The sequence below is a fragment of the Bos mutus genome, chromosome 4, assembly GCF_027580195.1.
Source record: "Bos mutus isolate GX-2022 chromosome 4, NWIPB_WYAK_1.1, whole genome shotgun sequence".
Classification (NCBI taxonomy): domain Eukaryota; kingdom Metazoa; phylum Chordata; class Mammalia; order Artiodactyla; family Bovidae; genus Bos; species Bos mutus.
The window spans coordinates 116,021,558-116,045,058 of NC_091620.1; positions in this window are offsets into that span (position 1 = coordinate 116,021,558).

The window sequence follows — 23,501 nt, forward strand, 5'->3', positions numbered from 1 at the left end:
GGCTGAGATCTTCTATTTTCATCAGTAGCTCTGTTTTCATCTCAGAGGAAGACAGCATGTTGTATGTACATAAATTACTTTTCCTGGTGTTATAATATTTTTCAAATTTATTTTTCTTCTGAACTGTGTGCACTGTGCCTGTACCAACACAGATATCTTAGAGATATTGTGAATTTATTTCCAGACTACAGCAATAGGGTGAATATTGTAACAAAGGGAGTCACATGAATTTTTTGGTTTCCCAGTACATATGAAATTCATGATTATACTATACTATAGTCTATTAAGTGTGCAATAGGTTACACCTGAAATTTAATGTACATATCTTAATTAAAAGCTAGTGATCATTTCTAAATATTGTTAATCCTCATCTGAGCTTTAGTGAGTGGCAATCTTTTTGTTTGTGGAAGACCTTGCTTGTTTTGCATAGCTAACAACTGATCAGGACAGTGGTTGCTGAAGATTGGGGAGTCTATGGCCAATTCTTAAAACAAGAGAAACTGAAGTTTGGCATATCGATTGTCTCTACCTTTTATGAAGAATTTATCTGTGGAATGCAATGCTGTTTGATAGCACTTTATTCACAAATCACCACCAATCACTTCTCATGCAAGTGAATAGTAAATTAATAGAAGGATAAATAAGTAAATAAATAATAAAATAACAGAAATCACAGGCAGCACCATTACTTAGGATCTCCTGCTCACTGCTACCTCAGTAAAAAATACCATTCAGTTTCTTGGCACTTGTCTCTCCACGTCTTTTGCCCTATGTCCCCAAAAGAAAAAAAGAATGCCATGAAAGTTTTGTTAGGGAAATTAAAAAATAATAATAATAATAATAAGTCTTGTTTAGGCTTCAGAGACAAATCAGAGCAGACCTCTGACCTTGCTTCTAAACTGCCTGGACACTACCCTGAGGGGGAATAGACTGTGAGTGACTGCCTGCTGTGAATGGAAGACTTGCAGCACCTTAGACAAGACAGGGGAGGAATCTTGAGGTCGTTGAGCCCCTGGAGGGGCCTGGCCAACCAATCCCCAGGCTTAGCAAGATTCCAAGTTTTACAAGACAAAGCAAACAGCATTAACACGAAACCGGCTTGCAATTTGGTCACAGATTGATGATGATGATATCAGTTTCCATCCATCCTAGGATTATAAGTGGGAACCTCAAACTTCAAACTTTGAAGTCTCACCCACTGACACACTGCCTGGGACCTTTTCCCAATTGGGACTCCAGATGGACACAGGACTTCCCAGCACTGACTATGTCTGGATGTTGGTCAAAACCCAGTTTGGTGCTCTTTTTTTTAAAATTTCTCTTTATTTTTCTGCTCTTTTTATTTCTCTTTTCTTTGAAAATAAGTTAGATAATTATCTAATAAATATTTGTATTATTTATTTGTATATAATGAGTGGTTTATTTTATTAACAAGACCTTTGAACCTGAGACGAACTTTTGGCAAAACAAATTTGTGCATTATGTCTGTGCCAACACAGATAGATGATGACATGACACTCTAGTCCACCTACAGTTAATTTTATAAATTTATATATGTCAGGCTTATAAAGTGTGCAGTGTGAGAACCTTGGGAAGCTCTGCAAAACATATGTTTAAAAAGAAAGACAAATTATTTAACTTGTTAAATCCTTTATCATCACAACTGCTGTGAGGGCCACACTAAGTCCTGGGTACCTAGAATCCCACAGATCAGAAGTGTAGAGAAGCATGAAACTAGGTGCTGTAATTTCTCTGAAATGACCCATTATGTAAGAACCCAATATATTTATGCTATTTGTGAAAAATACTCCTGAGGACTATTGTTTATAACATAAAAATATATATATATAATATAATAATACATATACTATTAAATTTACATAAATATAGTTCCATGTTTATCAAGCTTGAAGAGTCATACCAATTGTTTACAAAATTCTTCACATTAACATTGAATATAAATATTTTTATTTTTATACATATTTAATAAGATCTAAAGTATAAAAAGCAAAAGTGCTAGCTTTACTTATATTCAATTCTAACTTTAAATACTTATTAGCTAAAATATATATTTGCTTTCCTAGATAATAGCTAATTGTGAATGTTAGGGAAAAATGACTAACATCTATATAAAATATTTCAAGTCTACAAGAGCTATACTTTTGAAGATAAGATGTATCTAGATTTTGTACACTTGAAATATATCTACAGTCTAAATATTTTTACCATTAGTTTTAATAGAATACACATTACATGAACATCTTGATAAAAATAACATAATTTGTAAATTGGCTACCATGGAGATAGGAGGAATAAATTACAAGCATAAAAATATTTATGAATTATGTACATATTTATGCTCCTATTTATTTCAATATATTTTGCTCATAAATAGAATACCCAATCATGTGAAGTACATAAATAAATAATAAATAACTGGATGTAACAGCCTTAGATATTTTTCAATATTCAGTGACATCAGTATAGATGCACATATTTTTCACTTTGTTATTATATGGGATTTTTTTATTCTAGTAGGGCAAGATACTCTTTTAGTTAAAACTTTATTAGATTGATTGATAGTTTTAAATATTTTAATAACTTCATATATGGTTCTTCCTTGTAGCCTTGTCTTGGACCCTGAAAATATTAGGGTTTTCAGGCTGCAGAAAGGGTTTTCAGAACATAAGATCTCAACCACTTGCTGTAGTTGAATATGGTTAAGAGTCAGCCATCGGAGAAGGCAATGGCACCCAACTCCAGTACTCTTGCCTGGAAAATCCCATGGACAGAGAAGCCTGGTAGGCTGCAGTCCATGGGGTCGCTAAGAGTCAGGCACAACTGAGCGACTTCACTTTCACTTTCCACTTTCATACATTGGAGAAGGAAATGGCAACCCACTCCAGTGTTCTTACCTGGAGAATCCCAGGGACGGGGGAGCCTGGTGGGCTGCCGTCTATGGGGTTGCACACAGTCGGCCACAACTGAAGCGACTTAGCAGCAGCAGCAGCAGTAGCAGCAGCAAGAGTCAGTAGGAGCATGCAAGGTTGAATCTTGAATAGACAAAATTGTGGATATAGAGCAGAAGCCACCCAGACCAGCATACCTAGTCTGATGTGAAAAGAAGGGATTAGCAGAAGATGAAAATGATGCAGGTAAGCTTGACCTACATTGCTGCTAAGATGTGGCATTGTCAGGAGAATGACATATTCATATGTGTTTTTGTACCCGTACTCAGTAGATATTTGCAGAGAGGTAAATCAGTTAACAGAGGTGGAACTTCTCTGGCGGTCCAGTGGTTAAGTATCTACCTTCCAATGCAGGGGTCATGCATTTGATCCCTGTTCAGGGACTAAGATCCCACATACAATGAGGCAAGTAAGTCCACACATGGCAACTAGAGACACACAATGCAAGCAGAGAAATCTCACACACCCAAAGGAAAACCCAATACAGCCAAATAAATAAATAAATAAAATAAAGTGTAAAAAAAGAAAAGAAAAGAAAACAGCAGTAACAACTTGGTAGAAAGTCTAGGATCATGAAAACTGTTTGGAGGGCAGGGGAAAGATTTGGAGGTAAAATAAAAGGAATTGAAAATTGATTATTTGAGGGGGTAAGTGAAAGGCAGGACTTTAATCACATGGGTGACAGTGAGGGCAGTTTTATCACATGTTGTAGAGTATATCACTACAATTTTGAATGTCTTAAGTTGCATTGTCCTAGGATGGCTTATGAATTTGATTTTCACTTCTGGGAAGCTAGTATAATACTTTGAAATATTAAAGACACAGATTTTCAACATGAATCAAGTTATAAAATAATCTCTTTAGTGTTGATTTTAGGAAGAGGCTCATAAGTTTTCTATGACTAATACTATATGTCAGGAGTTAACAGCCTTGATATTTGTGAGAGAACAGTGAGGAATCTCTGGTTATGAAGGAAGATACTGTTGAAGACATTTTTTAATGAACCAATCAGTGACTGAAAAAATGAACATTTAACTTTCTTAATTCTAATTAATTTGAATTTAAATAACCATATTTGGCCAGGATCTACTATATTGAATGATGTGAGTTGTGAGAACAAAATCAATAACCTTTGCAATAACTGCATGCCATGTGACAGGAACCTTGTTAATTTGTTCAGAAAAATTAATACATCTGCAGTGGTAATTGAAAGCAACAACTAAACTAACCTGGGTTAATTCACTGTCATTTTTTCCAGAACCATTCCTTCTCTAGACAAAATAAGTAGGAGTTAAATGTGAATCTGAACTTCCTTGGTGGCTCAGATGGGAAAGAATCTACCTGCAATGCAGGAGACCTGGGTTCTGAAGACCCCTCTGGAGGAGGACATGGAAACCTACTCTAGTATTCTTTCTGGGAGAATCCCATGGACAGAAGAGCCTGGATAGCTACAGTCCATGGGTTCACAATGAGTCAGGCATAACTGAGAGACTAAGCACAGTACAAATGTGAATTTACTAGGAAATATTATTCTTCGTATTTTAAGGTTGACATTAATTTGTGAACTCCCTCTTGTGATGTGATATTATGCTTTATTTCCAACTTTTTAATTTCCTATTTTATTAGGAAAAAGGTGTTCCAAACTTTGATTTAAAGTTATGCTTCTCCCCACTGGGCTTAGCATCCTTGGAATACATTTTCTGACACATCCATAGATTTTTTTGTTTTTGTTTTTAACTATAACTGGAAAACAATGTTTGTACTTATCTTGGTAAGATTCCTTATTTCAAGCTGAGCCTATAATCAGCTTATTTTGAATATGAAGTTGCATGTGTTGCTGTTTGGTATGTGTGCAAGCTAACTCACTACAGTTGTGTTTTTGTTTGACTCTTTCAATCCTAAGGACTGTAGCCTGCCAGGCTCCTCTGTCCATGGGATTTTCCAGGCAATAATACTGGAGTGGATTGTCATGCCCTCTTCCAGGGGATCTTCCTGACCCAGGGATCGAACCCTCATCTGTTAAATCTCCTGCACTGTCAGGCAGGTTCTTTACCACTAGCACTACCTGGGAAATTCCTGTTGTCCAGCACTCCATAGGAATTTGCGAGCTACCTAAGGGTAGGAGAGATTGGAACATGAGGATAATATAGTATCTTTGCAAAGCAGACATATAGTTTTAAAAACAAAAGGCTAGATTTTTCTAAAATGGCTGCTTCTGCACACAAGCAACTCAATGGTACTTAGGGACTAAGGTATTTAAAGAGTCTTCTCAAATATTTATATTTCATAATTTTAGGTATCATTCATTTCTAAACAAAGACCCAATTTTTGACTCAGAGACATGGCAAGCTTTGGGAATTACTGTTATTATTTATTGGTCATTAAGTTTATATTCTCTGATACATAGCTTACTTTGCCCAGTTGTTAAGATAGTAGTTATGCCTTAAGAATGGAAAAGAAAGGCTTCCCTGGTAAGACAGTGGTTAAGAATCCACCTGTCAATGCAGGGAACATGGGTTCCATTCCTGGTCCAGGGAGATCCCTCATGCTATGGGGCAACTAAGACTCTGTGCTGCAACTACTGAAGCCTGTGCACCTAGAGCCATTGCAACAAGAAAAACCATTGCAGTGGGAAGCCCACACACCTCAAGGAAGAGAAGTCCCCACTAGTCTCAACTAGGGAAAGCCCATGCAGCAAAGAAGACCCAGGGCAATCAAAACTTAAAAAAAGAGAGAGAGAGAGAAAGAATGGAAGAGAAAACTTGAGTTCAGAGAATATAAACAACTGAGATGGGTATTTATTTATTTTGGTTTGTTTTCTTCATCATCTTCACTGTAGCTAGAAGCAATCAGAGTTTCCACAGTCTTGCATTCAAGCCAAATGCATGGTTCAGTTCAGTTCATTTGCTCAGTCATGTCCAACTCTTTGCAACCCTATGAACTGCAGCATGCCAGGCCTCCCTGTCTATCACCGACTCCCGGAGTTTACCCAAACTCATGTCCACTGAGTCAGTGATGCCATCCAACCATTTTATCCTCTGTCATCCCCTTCTCCTCCTGCCTTCAATCTTTCCCAACATCAGGGTCTTTTCAAAGGAGTCAGCTCTTCTCATCAGGTGGCTAAAATATTGGAGTTTCAGGTTCACCATCAGTCCTTCCAAAGAACACCCAGGACTGATTTCCTTTAGGATGGACTGGTTGGATCTCCTTGCATTCCAAAGGACTTCAAGAGTCTTATCCAACACCACAGTTCAAAATCATCAATTCTTCTGTGCTCAGCTTTCTTTATAGTTCAACTCTCACATCCATGCATGACTACTGGAAAAACCATAGCCTTGACGAGACAGACTTTTGTTGAAAAGTAATATCTCTGCTTTTTAATATGCTGTATAGGTTGGTCATATAGAAAACTGGGCTGGTCAAAGTTGTGCTTTCTATAAACATTTCTTTCCATGCCTCCTATATCTTATTAAATTGTACCCAGGTCCTCTGTCTTCAAAACTTAATAAATAATAATGTTATAGATTTTCACTCTTCATGATCTGTTAGCTGCAATAAGTTTTGAAATAATTATTGCAAATAAAATACACAGTTGCTAATTGACTAGTTAAATGTAGAAGTATTTAACAGGAGAAATTAGATGCATATAAAATTGTTGGAAATGAGGATAGACTCTTTTGGCTGAGTTCAATGACTGTTTTTTGTTCCACCCTGGAAAAGTCATTCCCCACCTATCACATTTGTCTGTTCTCTTCTGCAAAGAAGTTGTCATAAACTTCAACATGTATCTTGAATCTCTCCCCGATTGTATTCAACACATCGTTCTTGAGAATGTCTTTAGATTTGAAGTTTTAAATCCTTCTCAAAGTAGAGAAAGTTATTTTGAGAGGAGATTGGAAGCTATCTTTTTATAACCTGATTCTTCATCCAGAAAAATTTAAGCCAGGGTTCTAGAATTGAAGGCAGGGACAATGGTGAGCTTTTCTCTGATTAACAACCACATTCTTGGATTTTAGCACTCTGTGGGATTTTTTCTAATTTTCTCTCCTAATGTGGACCCATGGACTCAAGAGCTATAGCAAAGTAATTACAACCCCAGTAGTCCAGTGCATGATGTCCAAGGTAGGGTCATTTCCCCACTGGACCACACTAGGTGGGAAGAAGGGAGCACTCGACTCTGACAGACAGTGGGGAGCATGTCGTTGGGGACAGAATGAAAAACAATGATGTCCCTTCCTCCTGGGAAGGAAGTGTTGTACTCAGCTATTGAGAAGAGAGAACCTCTGTTCCTGGACACAACTGCCTGGAGTAAGTTTCCTACTCACTGAGCTAAAAAAAGATTAAGTTCACATACCACAGATTCTTGCCTTTTAATGCATTTTCATAGATATTCTTGAATAGATGTTTCTCAGTTTGCTGTTTGCCCTTAAGGCCATTTCCAGAGGCTTTATTTTATTTATTTATTTATTATTATATATACAAAATATATATTTCTTATAAAATTATCTGGAGAATGGATCTGCAGAACTCTTCATGGTGTCCTGTTGGAAATAAATCTCATTCAATGGTTTATTAAATATGACAACAACATCACAAGCAACTATGTACATTAAATTAAAAATCTACCACCATGTTTTAACAGATACTACCAAGAAAGTGAGAAAAAAAAAACATAGATGTATGAAAATATTTGCAAATCATATACTGATAAATGTCTAGTACCCATAATTTACCATGAGCTCTTATATCTCAAGAGTCTTTATACAACCCAAGTAAGAAGTAGACAAAGGACTTCAAAAAAATCATTTTTCAAAGAATGTATACAAGTATCCATACATGAAAAATGATCAAGATCATCATTTATTAGGAAAATGGAAATCAAAATTATCGAGTTACCACTTCATGTATATAGGTAATTTCTAAAAACAGACAGAAAATAAACAAATGTTGACAATAATATGGAGAAATTGGAATCTTACCCACTGCTACTGGAAATATGAAATTGGAACAGCAGCTGTGAAAAACAGTCCTTGTTTCCTCAAAAAGTTAAACAATGAATACCATGTGATCCAGCCCTTCTGGAACTTGATATGAACCCCTCCCCCCAAATTAGGTATAGATATTTAAACAAAAACTTGCACCTAAATAATTTTAGTAGCATTATTCATTAAGCCAAAGAGTGGAAGCAAACCAAATGTCCATCAACTTATGAATGGATCAACAACATGGATAATAATCATAGAAGAATATTGATTAGCCATAAAAATAAATGATGTATTCATGATATAACATGGGTGAATCTTAGGCTAAGTGAAAAATTTCAGATACAGAAAGGCACTTTTTTTTAATAATATTTACATGAAATGCAAAGAGCAGGCAATTAACAGAAAGCATTAGTATTTGTCAGGGAAAGGGGATGGAGATTGACTGCTTAATGGATATGAGGTGATGAAGTTGAACTGAAATTATATGGTGATGATGGCTGAAAACCATTGTGACTACACTAAATGAATAATACACTTTAAAATAGTTAAGACTGTGTACTTTGTGTTTGTGAATTGTACCTCAAGAAAAAGAAATGAACAGAACCATGACCCCAAGCTTACTAGGTGAATTCAAGGTGTGTTACAGATCTATATGTGAAAAACAATATGATTAATATCTAAAATATAATTAGAAGAATATCATTAAGACATTAGGATAATGAAATATTTATTACACAGGAGAACATAATCAATAATTAAAAGGATGACATAGGAAAGATTGTTTCCTCTCCATTAAGTACATTAAGTTCAAAATCAAATCACAATATAAAAATATAATTTACAAAGCTCAAAAGAAAATATGACATGAACAGCAACTTGGAAAATAAGAATTTAAAATGTCCAATCAAATCATGAAGATAACTCAATATTACTAGTCATTATGAAAATTGTGAATTATAATTGAAATAAAATAGCACTACAGTTCAAGCAGAAAATCTGAAATTAAAAAAAAAAATCTCTATGATCCACTTCCTAAAGTATTTGAAATAAAAACAAAATTAAACAAGTGGGACATGATTAAACTTAAAAGGAAGCTATAAGTAAAGTGAAAAGACAATGCTCAGAATGGGAGAAAATAATAGCAAATGAAACAGTTGACAAAGGATTAATTTCCAAAATATACCATCTGCTCATACAACTCAATACCAGAAAAACAAACAACCCAATAATAAAGGGAAAAATACCTAAACAGACATTTCTCCAAAGAAGATATACAGATGGGTAACAAACACATGAAGAGATGCTCAACATCACTCATTCTTAAAGAAATTAAAATAAATATAAGATATCACTTCACACCAGTCAGAACGGCCATCATCAAACAGTCTACACACAATAAATGCTGGAGAGGGTCACTTCACACCAGTCAGAACGGCCATCATCAAACAGTCTACAAACAATAAATGCTGGAGAGGGTGTGAAGAAAACAACACTCTTGCACTATTGATGGAAATGTAAATTGATACAGCCACTATTGAAGACAGTATGGAGATTCCTTAAAAAACTAGGAATAAAACCACCATATAACCCAGCAATCTCACTCCTAGGCATATACCCTGAGGAAACAAAAATTGAAAAAAAAAAAAAAAGACGCATGTATTCCGTTGTTCATTTCAGTACTATTTACAATAGCTAGAACCTAGATGTCCATCAACAGATGAATGGATAAAGAAATTGTGGTACATATACACAATGGATATTACTCAGCCATAAAATGAACACATTTGTGTCAGTTCTAATGAGGTGGATGAACCTAGAGCCTATTATACAGAGTGAAGTAAGTCAGAGACAGAGAAAGATAAATATCATATACTAATGCATATATACAGAATCTAGAAAAATGTTACTGAAAATTTATTTACAGGGCAACAGTGGAGAAACAGACATAGAGAATAGACTTATGGACATGGGGAGAGGGGAGGAGAGGGTGAGATGTATGGAAGGAGTAACATGGAAACTCACATTACCATATGTAAAATAGATAGCCAAGGGTAATGTGCTGTTTGGCTCAGGAAACTCAACCAGGGGCTCTGTATCAACCTAGGTGGGTTGGATGGGGAAGGAGATGAAAGGGAGGTTCAAAAGGAGGAGATATATGTATACCTATAGGTGATACATGTTGAGGTTTGATAGAAAACAGAAAGATTCTGTAAAGCAATTATGTTTCACTTAAAAATAAAATAATTAAAATATGACACTTTTTTCCTGGGTTGTGGAGAATGGAGAAGATGTTTCAACCCTAATTTTGCAGCTTGGAGACTGATTTCAAATTTATGACTTTATTTTCATACCTTCCATTGAGCTGAGAACTGGGTCAAATTATAAAAAGAATCAAGTGTATGCAAGGAGAAATAAGTTTGTACTTACAGAGGATAGATGCTAATGGACATTTTTATGAAGAGTTCAGCCTGAATAATTGATAAATTGCCTGTGGAATATGAAACCACTGAAAGCCACAGAAATTGGAAAATATCTAAGAAATTGAAATGTTTTTCTCCACAGACCCCACTGGGTGGTCAGAAATGACTGGTAAGAACTGTAAGACTATGTGCACTATGATAGGAAAGTGGAACAGAAAACAGGTTAGAAGTACACGAACCTCCTCTATATCCATGCTTTCAATATCCACCATAGAGCAGGAAGCCTTAATCTGTGAGGAAGGCAGAAAACATCCCCATCCTTAGGGAACTCCTGAAAACTCCTGAAGCTAAGAAGGATGAAAACAGGGATAAACGACCCTTGATGGTGAAGCAGCAATACCACTGAGCCCAATAATACAGCCAAGGGTGGGACAGTATAACTGATGTCCACAGTCTGAGAATGAGGAATAAGATGTTTGCACAAAAATGAAATGGGAAGAACTGAAACATCTCATCGGAATGTATGACCACTCTACTATGCTTGCACTTGTACTCAGTTGCTCTGTCATGTTCTACTCTTTGTGACCACATGGACTGTAGCCTGCAAGCCTCCTCTGTCGATGGGATTTTTCAGACAAGAATACTCAAGTGTGTTGCCATTTTCTCCTCCAGAGGATCTTTCCAATCCAGGGATTATACCGACATATCCTGCATCTCTTGAATTGACTGGCAGATTTTTTACCACTGAGCCAACTGGGAAGCCCCCCCCCCCATGACAAGAAGCTTGAATAACAAGTGACAGTAGAATACTTTTGGGGAAAAGACAGTAGAGGGACAATAACAAGCAAAGAGATCTTCCTTCGGATACAGTGTAAAAAAAAAAGACCTATAGATCAGGATTTATTTAACACTTTGGGAAACAGATCCTCACTCTAAATAAAAAGTAGTATTGATGGAACTTTCAAATTTTGATATACCAGGGATAATCATAGCAACATAAACCTCAAAGTCAGCCCAAGTCCTAACTAGATTAATTCAAACACTCAGGTCTGTCAGAAGGAAGTATGTGCACATTTTGAGATACAAAAGTGGTTTATTTCTATTTATATTGTCCTACACAAAAAGCCCAAGCTTTAACAACTATAACAACAACCAAAATGAGGCATGTAGGTAAGTTAGAAAACATACACTCATTGTGGTGGTTAATTTATGTGTCAATTTAACAGAGTCACTATGCTGAGATATTAGTTAAACATCATTGTGCTTGTATTTAAGAGGGTGTTTTGTTGAGATTAACATTTAAATTGAAGGAATATTAATAAGGAATATTTCCCTCCATTTAATGTGTGTGGACCTCAGCAAATCAGCAGAAGCACTAATTAGAAGATGACTGGTTTCCCCTGATCTAGAGGGAATTCTACCTTCAAATGCCTTCAGACTTGAACTTCAGCTCTTTGACTCTTCAGAACTCTGACTCTTCTCTGGTTCTCCAGTTCAGCAGCCTTTAAACTGTTGAGTTTTATACTTGGTAACCTCCATAAGCAAGTGAGTCAATTCCTTAAAATGAATCTTTCTCCTTATATAAAGACATATTAGCAGTTCTATATCCACGGAGAACTCTAATATATCCATAAAAGAAACAAACCAAAACTCAGAAGTAGATTCAAATATGACACTAATATTGAAACAATCTGCAAGGAATTGATCATGTTGTTCTGTCTACTAGTCCTGTCCAACTCTTTGAGACCCCATGGATTGCAGAATGCCTGACTTCCCTGTCCCTCACAATCTTCAGGAGTTTGTCCATTGAATTGGTGATGCCATCCAACCGTCTCATCCCCTGTCTCCCTGTTATCCTTCTGCCTTCAATCTTTACCAGCATCAAGGTCTTTTCCAATGAGTTGGCTGTTTGCATCAGGTGGCCACAATGCTAGAGTTAAAGCAACAGTCCTTCCAATGAATTTTCAAGGTTGATTTTCTCTAAGATTGACTGGCTTGATCTCTTTGTTGTCCAAGCAACTCTTAAGAGTCTATAAGCAATCGTCTTCTAATTTCATGCCTGCAGTCACCATCCATAGTGATTTTAGAGCCCAATAAGAGGACATCTGTCACTGTTTCCACCTTTTCCCCTTCTTTTTGCCTGGGAGTGATGGGAGTGGATGTCAGGATCTTAGTTCTTTTTTTTTTTTTTTTGAGTTTTTAAGCTGACTTTTTCACCCTCTTCTTTTACCTTCATCGAGAGGCTCTTTAGTTTTTCTTTCCTTTCTGCCATTAAAGTGGTATCATCTGCATATCTGAGGTTCTTGATATTTCTCCTGCCTATCTCGATTCCAGCTTGTAGCTCATCCAGCTCTGCATTTCGTATGATGTGTGCTTTGTATAAATTAAATAAACAGGGTGACAATAAATAATCTTTTCATACATCTTTCTCAATTTTGAACCAGTCAGTTTTTCCATACAAGGTACTAACTGTTGCTTCTTGACCCACATACAGGCTTCTCAGGAGACAGGTAAGATGATCTGGTATTCCCATCTCTTTAAGAGCTGTCCATAGTTTATTATGATCCACACAGTCAAAGGCTTTAGCATAGTTGACAAAACAGAGGTTTTTGTCAACAAAACTTTCCAACCTTGCAATGGTCCTTCCAATGAATTTTCAAGGTTGATTTTCTTTAAGATTGATTGGCTTGATCTCCTTGTCCAAGCAACTCTCATGAGTCTGGTGTTTTTCTGGAATGTTGGTGTTTTTCTGGAATTCCCTTGCTTTGATCCAGTGAATGTTGGCAACTTGAACTCTAATTCACCTTCCATCTCTAAAGCCAACTTGAACCTCTGGAAGTTCTCAGTTCATGTAATGCTAAAGTCTAGCTTGGAGGATTTTGAGCATAACCTTACTAGCATGGGAGATAAGTGCAATTGTCCAGTAGTTTGAACATTCTTTACTACACCCTTCTTGGATATTGGGATGAAGATTGACATTTTCTAGTCCCGTGGCCACTGGTGGGTTTTCCAAATTTGCTGACATATTGAGTCCAGCAGTTTAATAGTATAATCTTCTAGGATTTTAAATAGCTCTGCTGGAATTCCAATACCTCCACTAGTTTTATTGGCAACAGTGTTTCCTAAGGCCCACTTAACTTCACACTTTAGAAAGTCTGGCTTGGGTGGGTGACCACACCATCATGATTATCCAGGTCATTAAGATCTTTTTTGGATAGTTATTCTGTACAAAATTTATCAGAACTTTGACCAAAATGTTAACAACTCCAAAGAAAAAGGTGAACAACATACAAGGTCAGGGAGTAATTTCAGCAGAGAAGTGGGAACTTCAACCAGAATAAAATAAAATCTTAATAAATAAAATCATAGTTACAAAAATTAGGACTCGTTTTTGTGAGTCGTTCATTGGTAGACAAGGCAGAGATATGGAAAGGACCAGCAATCTGAATATAGGTTAGAGAAATTACCCAAAATAAAAAGATAAAAAGTTTTCATCATTATCATCATCATTGTCAATGCCATCATTATCAGAATCAAATATTCTAGAGCTATGTGACAATATCAAACATTCTAACAAAGTTATAATTGAAATATGAGAAAAAGAAGAAAAAGAAAGAATGGAATAGAATGAAAAATAATAGCCTTGAATTCCCCTGGTGGGTCAGTGGTTAAGACTCTGTACTCCTAGTGCAGAGACCCTGGGTTCAATCCTTAATCAGGAAACTAGATACCACATGCTGCAACTAACAGTCCATAAGCCATAAAGAAAAATCCTCATGCCATAACTAAGGCCCCATACAGGCAAATAAATATTTTTTTAAATGACTTAGAATTTTCTTTATGTTAAGACAAACATCAAACTCAGATAAGAAACACATAGAATATCAAACAGAACAAATATGAAGCATTTCATCTTTAATTCTTTAAAAATTATTAACCTAGTATTATATATCCATGAAAATACCTTAATGCTGGCAGTGTTGATATTGTTGTTTAGTATCTAAGTCGTGTCCAACTCTTTTGAAACCCATAGACTAGCCTTCTAGGCTCCTCTGTCCATGGAACTTTCCAGGCAAGAATACTGGAGTGGGTTGACATCTCCTTTTCCAGGGGATTTTTCTGACCCAAGGATACTACCTGGGTCTTCTGCATTGGCAGGTGTATGCTTTAATAGTGAGCCACCTCTGAAGCCCTAATGCCTATTATGTAATAAATATATTGAAATCAAGAAATGAAGAAAGAGATATTATACAAATACTAACAAGAATAAATATGAACATTTCTCTATTAATGTTAAGTAGAGTAGAATTTTGAACAAGCAATACTATCAGGGATAAAGAGAAATATTGCAAGTAATAAAAAGGTCAATTCTCAAGAACACATAATAATACTAATTGTGCCTGTAGCTAAGAACAGAGCTTCAAAATACATGAAGCAAAACATGACAGAAATGAAAAGTGAAATAGAAAATCCCACACTATTTGTAGACTTCAATGTTTTTCTCTTGGTAATTAGCAGAATTAGATACAAATTTAGTAAGATACATAAGGCATAAGTAATAGTATCTACCAACAAGACATCCAAATTAATAGCAAATACAATTTATTTAAAGTGTAACAAACTTAAAAGAATAGTCATCATACAAAGTATGCTCTCAGAGCAAAAAAATCAAAGATCAATAACAGAAGGATATTTTTAAACTCCAAATATTTGGAAATCACATATAACACTACTAAGTAACATATAAGTTAAAGATATGGGATATTTAAAAAATATATATTTTGCAGTAGATAAAAATTAAAAATAAAGCATGTCCAAATTTAGGACACAGCTAAGGCTATGTTTTGAAGAATAGTTAACAGCATAAAGTGCTATAGCAAATACTGTTTTTCAACAATACAAGAGACAAATTTGCACATGAACATCACAAAATGACCAATTCCAAAATCAAATTGATTACATTCTTTGTACCTCAGGATGGAGAAGCTGTATACAGTCAGCATAAAACAAGATCTGGAGCTGACTGTGGCTCAGATCATCAGCTTCTCATAGAAATATTCAGGCTTATACTAAAGAAAATGGGAAAGCCAGTAGGCCAAGACATGTATCACTTAAATCAAATTCCCTGTGATATGCAGTGTAGTTAATGGAGGGAGGAGGGAGGAGGGTTCAGGATGGGGAGCACGGATATACCTGTGGTGGATTCATTTTGATGTTTGGCAAAACTAATACAATATTGTAAAGTTTAAAAATAAAATAAAATTTAAAAAAAAAAAAAGAGAGAGATTAGATCTGGTAGACAGAATGCCTGAAGAACTATGGTGGAGGTCTATAATATTGTACAGAAGGCAGCAAATAAAACTATCCCAAAGGAAAAGAAAAGTAAGAAGGCAAAGTGGTTATCTGAGGAGGCCTTACAAATAGCTAAAGAAAGAAGAGATGTGAAAAGCAAGGAGAAAATGAAAGGTATATCCAACTAAACGCAGATTTTCAAAGAATAGCTCAGAGAGACAAGAAGGCGTTATTACATGAACAGTGTATACAACTAAAAGAAAACAACAGAAGATGAAGGACTAAAAATCTCTTCAGGAAAACTGAAATATCAAGGGAAAATTTCCCCAAAAGATGGGCACAATAAAGGACAGAAACTGTAGATATCTGGTAGACACTTAAAAGATCAAGAAAAGATGGAAATAATACATAGAAGAACTATACAAAAAATATCTCAATGAACCAGATAACTACAATGGTGTGGTCAGCCACCCAGAGCTAGACATTCTAGAGAGCGAAGTCAAGTGGGCCTTATGAAGCACTTGTTAGTAAAGCCAATGAATGCAATGGAATTCCAGTAGAACTATTCAAAAACCCAAAGGATGATGCCATCAAAGGTTGCATTCAATACATCAGCAAATCTGGAAGACCCAGCAGGGGCCACAGGACTGAAAAATCCTCATCCTAATTCCCAAGAAAAGTAGTACTAAAAAATGTGTTAACCATTGAACAATTGCACTCATCTCCCATGCTAGTAAGGTCATGGTTAAAATCTTGCATGCTATGCTTCTGCATTATGCAAGCCAGGAACTTCCAGATGTTTAAGCTGGGATTAGAAAAGGCAGAGGAACCAGTGATTAAATTGCCAACATCTGTTGGATCACAGTGAAAGCAAGGGAATTTCAGAAAAGCTACTACCTCAGTTTCACGGATTATGCCAAAGCAATAGAATGTGTGGATCATGGTAAACCATGGAAACTTAAAGAGATGGGAATACCAGACCATCTAACCTGTCTCCTATGAAACCTATATATGGGTCAAAATGCAACAGTTAGAACCCTGTATGGAAAAATTGATAGCCTCAAGATTGAGAAAGGAATACTACAGGGCTGTCTTCTGTCACCCTGTTTGTTTAATCTATATGCTGAGCACATCATGAGAAATGTGGAGCTGGATGAGTTACAAGTTGGAATCAAGATAGGCGGGAGAAACGTCAACAACCTCAGATATTCAGGGATGATACCACAGGAGGAGAGTGAAACAGCCAGCTTAAAATTAAATATTAAAAAGAAAAAAAAAATAAAACAAAACAAAAAACTGAAAAAAAAACAGATCATGACACCCAGCCCCATTATTTCATGGGAAATACAGGGGGGGAAAGCTGGAAATAGTGACAGATTTTCTGTTCTTGGGCACAAAAATCAGTGTAGATGGTGACTGCAGCCATAAAATCAGAAGAGATTTGTTTCTTGGCCAGAAAAGCTGTGACAAACCTAAACAGTGTGGTAAAAAGCAGAGACATTACCCTATAGACAAAAGTGCATATGGTCAAGTCTATGGTCTTCCCAGTGGTCACCAATGGTTATGAGAGCTGGACCATAAAGAAGAGACTGTGGAAGAATTGATGCCTTCAAACTGTGGTGCTGGAGAATACTCTTGAGACTTTCTTGGACAACAAGGAGATCAAAGCAATCTTAAGGGAAATCAACCCTCAATATATGTTGGAAGGACTGATACTGAAGCTGAAACTCCAGTATTTTGGTCATCTGATGTGAAAAGCTGACTCATTGGAAAAGTCCCTGATGTTGGGAAAGTTTGAATGTAGAAGGAGAAGAGGGAATTAGAGGATAGGATGGCTGGATGGCATCACTGATGCTATGGACATGAACCTGGGCAAACTTCGGGCGATGAGGGACAGAGAGGCCTACCATGCTGCAGTCCATGGGGTCACAAAGAGTCAGACATGACTGGGTGACTGAACAACAACAATGAAGTGTTTTATTAGCAAAGCATTTTCTCAGATCAATAGCATAAACATCTTTACTAAGAAACTAGAAAAAATAACAAAATAAAATCAAATAAGCACCAAAAAGTAAATTACAAAAATGAAACAAATTCTTACGTATTGAAAAAAAGAGTAATAAATTCTTTTCACAAACAAGCCTGACTTGCAAGAAAAAAAAATTCTAGTTGCACTTGCATTTTATATAGTGATTAGTGAAGAATTTATTCTAAAGACATGAGAGAAGTGTATAGAAGATCTGAGAAAACTTTAAGGATTTTCTTTCACCTCAGTAACCATGTGTGCAACTATGCATGTTTTTGTGTGTGTGGATAAGTTGAATTATCTTTGCACATTTTGTTTACTATTGCATGTAAGAAATCAACAAACCATAGGAAATATTCCTAGTAACTAGTTATGGAGTTTCTAATATTTGCCTTTTTCACACCTAATTTCTTTATTAGTATTTTTTAAACCACAATCTGTGTTATTTTTGAAGATTCTTTAGGAATGGTGGAAGACAGAATAAAAAAGATCATTTTGTACTTTAGATAAATAGATTTGAGTCTAATTTTTGTAGATTAAATAGTGGCATAGCAAAATAATTGCCCATGACTTTAAAATTGATAATCAACTCACTTTGAGTTGGAGAGATTATTCTGCATGAGTAGGCCCAATATAATCACAAGGTTTCCTATGAGTGGAAGAGGGAGATGGGAGAGAAATACTTGGCCCAACTTTGGTGACTTTTTCAAAGAAGAATGAGCCTTGAGCCAAGGATCTCATGCTGGAAAAATTAAGGAAATGCATTCTTCCATAAAACCTTGTGAAGAGGCTGCAGCCTTATAAAGAAGGGTTGCAGTCCTTGTGCTAATCTCAGTTTTACCCCTATATCAGACTCTGACCTCCATAAGGTAAGACAATAAAACTGCTTTGTATAAATCATTGTTTGCTGTAACTAGTTACAGCAGCAACAGTAAGTTAATATCCTAATCTTATCACAAGATAGGTGGCTAATTTATCACTGGTCCAAAAACTTCAACTCTCTTGTCTCTTTGGTTGGATATTTGACACTGTAGGCATGCATATGATTTCTATTCATGTGTGTATGGAGGAGTGTAGCCAATTCACACAAAAATAGTGTAGATGAAAGGCATATATTCATTTATACTTAGATTTAATTTAATATTTTAAAAGCAAATACAATTAAAAGATTATTTACTTTGAAGATACCATGAAATGAACAATAATGGCATAAGAACTTACTTTTTTAAAATTTATGTTATAGGCTCAATAAGGATGTGATCATGAAAAAGAACAAGAATAAATGAAGGTGAAAATTTAGGGAGGGGGAAAGACAGCTTAAGCTATAAAACTGTGCATAACGTGAGCATTTAGGACATTGATTGATGAACTGTAGAGCTTCTGGCTTAGCAAGAGTATAAAATGAGAGCAGCTGAGCTTTGCAAATTTGTAATCTTCTTGTAGAAAAACAGGGGAAAAGACATCTCAGCATAATAAGAAAACTGATCATTTAAAGACCTGAGACGTGATCCATTTGTCCTTGTAATTTGAAAGCTAATTCAAATACTGATCTGATATATTGTGTTAACAATCATTGCTAATTATCATAGAACACCTAGCATTTTTCTACTAAAATATTCAGTAATTTTTGGACTTTCTCTTTACAAACCAGATAAGGTTTAATTTCTACCTTAGAATAGTTTCCTCTGAGAAAATTTCCCCCCTTACACTTCTGGAACAGGATTTTGTTGAGACCTATATGCTGTCATTTCAGAGAATATGTTAAATGCATTTGGCATTGGAATATCAGTGAATAGCTTTAACTCATCAATTTTGCTAAATTTCCTCCCTCTCCAATTATATCTTCTCATACATTTCCCATGAAGGTTATCTTTACCATGAAGGTTAGTGCCTTCTGATACTTCTCTACTGTCATCTATGCAATTCAATATTTGAAAAAAAAATCAACTCCCATTGACTCCATCATAGATATTCATAGCTGAAGTTCATAAATGATAATTATTATGACAATGGGTCCATATTGTTTTCAAAATATGCAGTGATTATCTGTGTACTTGACTGATTGGTTTTATTACTGAATCTCATTATAATTTTTTGTTCCATATCAAGATACATACACTGCTTTTTCATTTTACTTACTCAATTATTGATATCAACAGGAAGATGACAGGATACATAATTTGGAAATATATATGGAACAGTTACAGAATTATGTGCAGAACTAGAAATGAAAATTTTGGTTTTTCAATACTCTATGAACATGGTATATTTCTCTATCTATTTGTGTCATCTTTGATTTACTTCATTAGTGTTTTATATCTTTCTATATATAGGTCTTTTGTTTCCTTAGGTAGAGTTATTCTTAAGTATATTATTCTTTTTATTACAATGGTGAATGGAATTGTATCCTTAATTTCTCTTTCTGTTTTCTCATTGTTAGTGCATAGGAATGCAAGGGATTTCTGTGTGTTGATTTTATATCCTGCAACTTTACTATATTCATTGATTAGCTCTAGTAATTTTCTAGTGATGTCTTTAGGGTTTTCTACTTAGAGGATCATGTCATCTGCAAACAGTGAGAGTTTTATTTCTTCTGTTCCAATCTGAATTTCTTCTATTCCTTTTTCTTCTTTGATTGCTGTGCCTAAAACTTCCAAAACTATGTTGAATAGTAGTGGTGAGAATGAGCACCCTTGTCTTGTTCCTGACTTTAAGGGAAATGATTTCAATTTTTCACCATTGAGGATAATGTTTGCTTAGGGTTTATAATATATGGCTTTCATTATGTTGTGGTATATTTCTTCTATCCCTGCTTTGTGGAGGGTTTTATCATAAATGATGTTGAATTTTGTCAAAGGCTTTCTCTGCATCTATTGAGATAATCATATATATTTTATATTACAATTTGTTAATGTGGTATATCACATTATTAAAGAATCCTTGCATCCCTGAGATAAAGCCCATCTGGCCATGATGTATGACCTTTTAATATGCTGTTTGATTCTGTTTGCTAGAATTTTGTAAAGTATTTTTGCCTCTATTATCATCAAAAATATTGGCCTGTAGTTTTCTTTTTTGTGGCGTCTTTGTCTTGTTTTGGTATTAGGGTGATGGTGGCATCATAGAATGAGTTTGGCAGTTTACTTTCCTCTGTAATTTTCTGGAAGAGTTTGAGTAGGATAGGTGTTAGCTCTTCTCTAAATTTTTGGTAGAATTCAGCTATGAAGCCGTCTGGTCCTGGGCTTTTGTTTGTTGGAAGATTTTTGATTACAGTTTCTATTTCCATGCTGGGGATGGGTCTGTTAAGATTTTCTATATCTGTTTTGTTTGGTGGACATTTATCCTGTTCCTCTACCTGCTGGATATTCCTCTGTCTCTTCATCTTGTTTATATTGCTGAGTTTGGGGTGTCCTTTTCCTGGTTCCATTTGGAGAGTTATACTTTTCTAAGAATTTTTCCATTTCTTCCAAGTTGTCCATTTTATTGGCATATAGTTACTGATAGCAGATGCTTATGATCCTTTGTATTTCTGTGTTGTCTGTAGTGATTTAACTTATATGCAGAGTACATCATGACAAACACTGGACTGGAAGAAACACAAGCTGGAATCAAGATTGCCAGGAGAAATATCAATAACCTCAGATATGCAGATGACACCACCCTTATGGCACAAAGTGAAGAGGAACTCAAAAGCCTCTTGATGAAAGTGAAAGTGGAGAGTGAAAAAGTTGGCTTAAAGCTCAACATTCAGAAAACGAAGATCATGGCATCCGGTCCCACCACTTCATGGGAAATAGATGGGGAAACAGTGGAAACAGTGTCAGACTTTATTTTTCTGGGCTCCAAAATCACTGCAGATGGTGACTACAGCCATGAAATTAAAAGACGCATACTCCTTGGAAGGAAAGTTATGACCAACCTAGATAGCATATTCAAAAGCAGAGACATTACTTTGCCAAAAAAGGTTCGTCTAGTCAAGGCTATGATTTTTCCTGTAGTCATGTATGGATGTGAGAGTTGGACTGTGAAGAAGGCTGAGTGCCGAAGAATTGATGCTTTTGAACTGTGGTGTTGGAGAAGACTCTTGAGAGTCCCTTGGACTGCAAGGAGATCCAACCAGTCCATTCTGAAGGAGATCAGCCCTGGGATTTCTTTGGAAGGAATGATGCTAAAGCTGAAACTCCAGTACTTTGGCCACCTCATGCGAAGAGTTGACTCATTGGAAAAGACTCTGATGCTGGGAGGGATTGGGGGCAAGAGGAGAAGGGGACAACAGAGGATGAGATGGCTGGATGGCATCACTGACTCGATGGACGTGAGTCTGAGTGAACTCTGGGAGTTGGTGATGGACAGGGAGGTCTGGCGTGCTACGATTCATGGGGTCACAAAGAGTTGGACATGACTGAGTGACTGATCTGATCTGTAGTGATTTCTCCATTTTATTTCTAATTTTGTTGATTTGATTCTTCTCCCTTTTTTCCTTGATGAGTCTGGCTAATGATTTGTCTATTTTATTTATCTTCCAAATGAACCAGCTTTTGCCTTTGTTGATTTTTGCTATGGTCTTCTTTGTTTGTTTTTCACTTATTTCTGCCCTAAATTTTATTATTTCTTTCCTTCTACTAATCTGGGGTTCTTCATCTTATCACCTCCCTGGTCCCAGCCATTTGGATTCCTGGGTGTGCAGTGAGAGCACCATCTCAGGTGTGCCATGTGTCTCCTCTGGGGAGCTGATCTCAGGCTGCAACCCTCCTGGCAGATGTCAACTGTCCAAATTCCCAGGCCAACTTGGTTAGCAACTGAGAGCCTGCTCACAATTTGGTGGAGGATGCCTCTTTGGGGCCAAGATTGCCCCTTGCCTTCCATTTCTGGCTGTTGCCCACCTGCCTCTCTGCCTCCAGCAAAGGAGGGGCCGGTTCCCAGCCGACTAGCTCTCCTCTGGTGTTCACTCAGTCCTTTGTTCTCTGAGCAGGCCAGGCTGTGCTTTCAGTTCAGTCAGTTCAGTTGCTCAGTCGTGTCGGACTCTTTGCAACCCCATGGATTTCATCACACTAGGCCTCCCTGTCCATCACCAAATATTGGAGTTTACTCAAACTCATATCCATTGAGTTGGTGATGCCATCCCAACCATCTCATCCTTTGTCTTCCCCTTCTTCTCTCACCTTCAGTCTTTCCTAGCATCAACATGCAAGTGAAAGTTGCTCAGTCTTGTCCAACTCTTTGCAACCCCATGGGCTGTATCCATGGAATTCTCCAGGCCAGAATACTGGAGTGGGTAGCCTTTCCCTTCTCCAGGTTATCTTCCCAACCCAAGGATCAAACCCAGGTCTCCCACATTGCACGTGGATTCTTTACCAGCTAAGCCACAAGGGAAGTCCAAAAATACTGGAGTGGGTAGCCTACCCCTTCTCCGGTGGGTCTTCCAAACCCAGGAATCAAACCGGGGTCTCCTTCATTGCAGGTGGATTTTTTACCAACTGAGCTATGAGGTAAGCCCAGCATCAGGGTCTGTTGAAATCAGCTCTTTGCATCAGGTGGCCAAACTACTGGAGCTTCAGGTTCAACATCAGTACTTCCAAGGTACATTCAGGACTGATTTCCTTTATGATGGACTGTTTGAATCTCCTTTAAGTCCAAGGAACTCTCAAAAGTCTTCTCCAGCACCATAGTTCAAAAGCATCACTTCTTTGGTGCTCAGCTTTCTTTATAGTCCAACTCTCACATCCATACATGACCACTGGAAAAACCATAGCCTTGACTAGACAGACCTTTGTTGGCAAAATAATGTCTCTGCCTTTTAATATGCTCT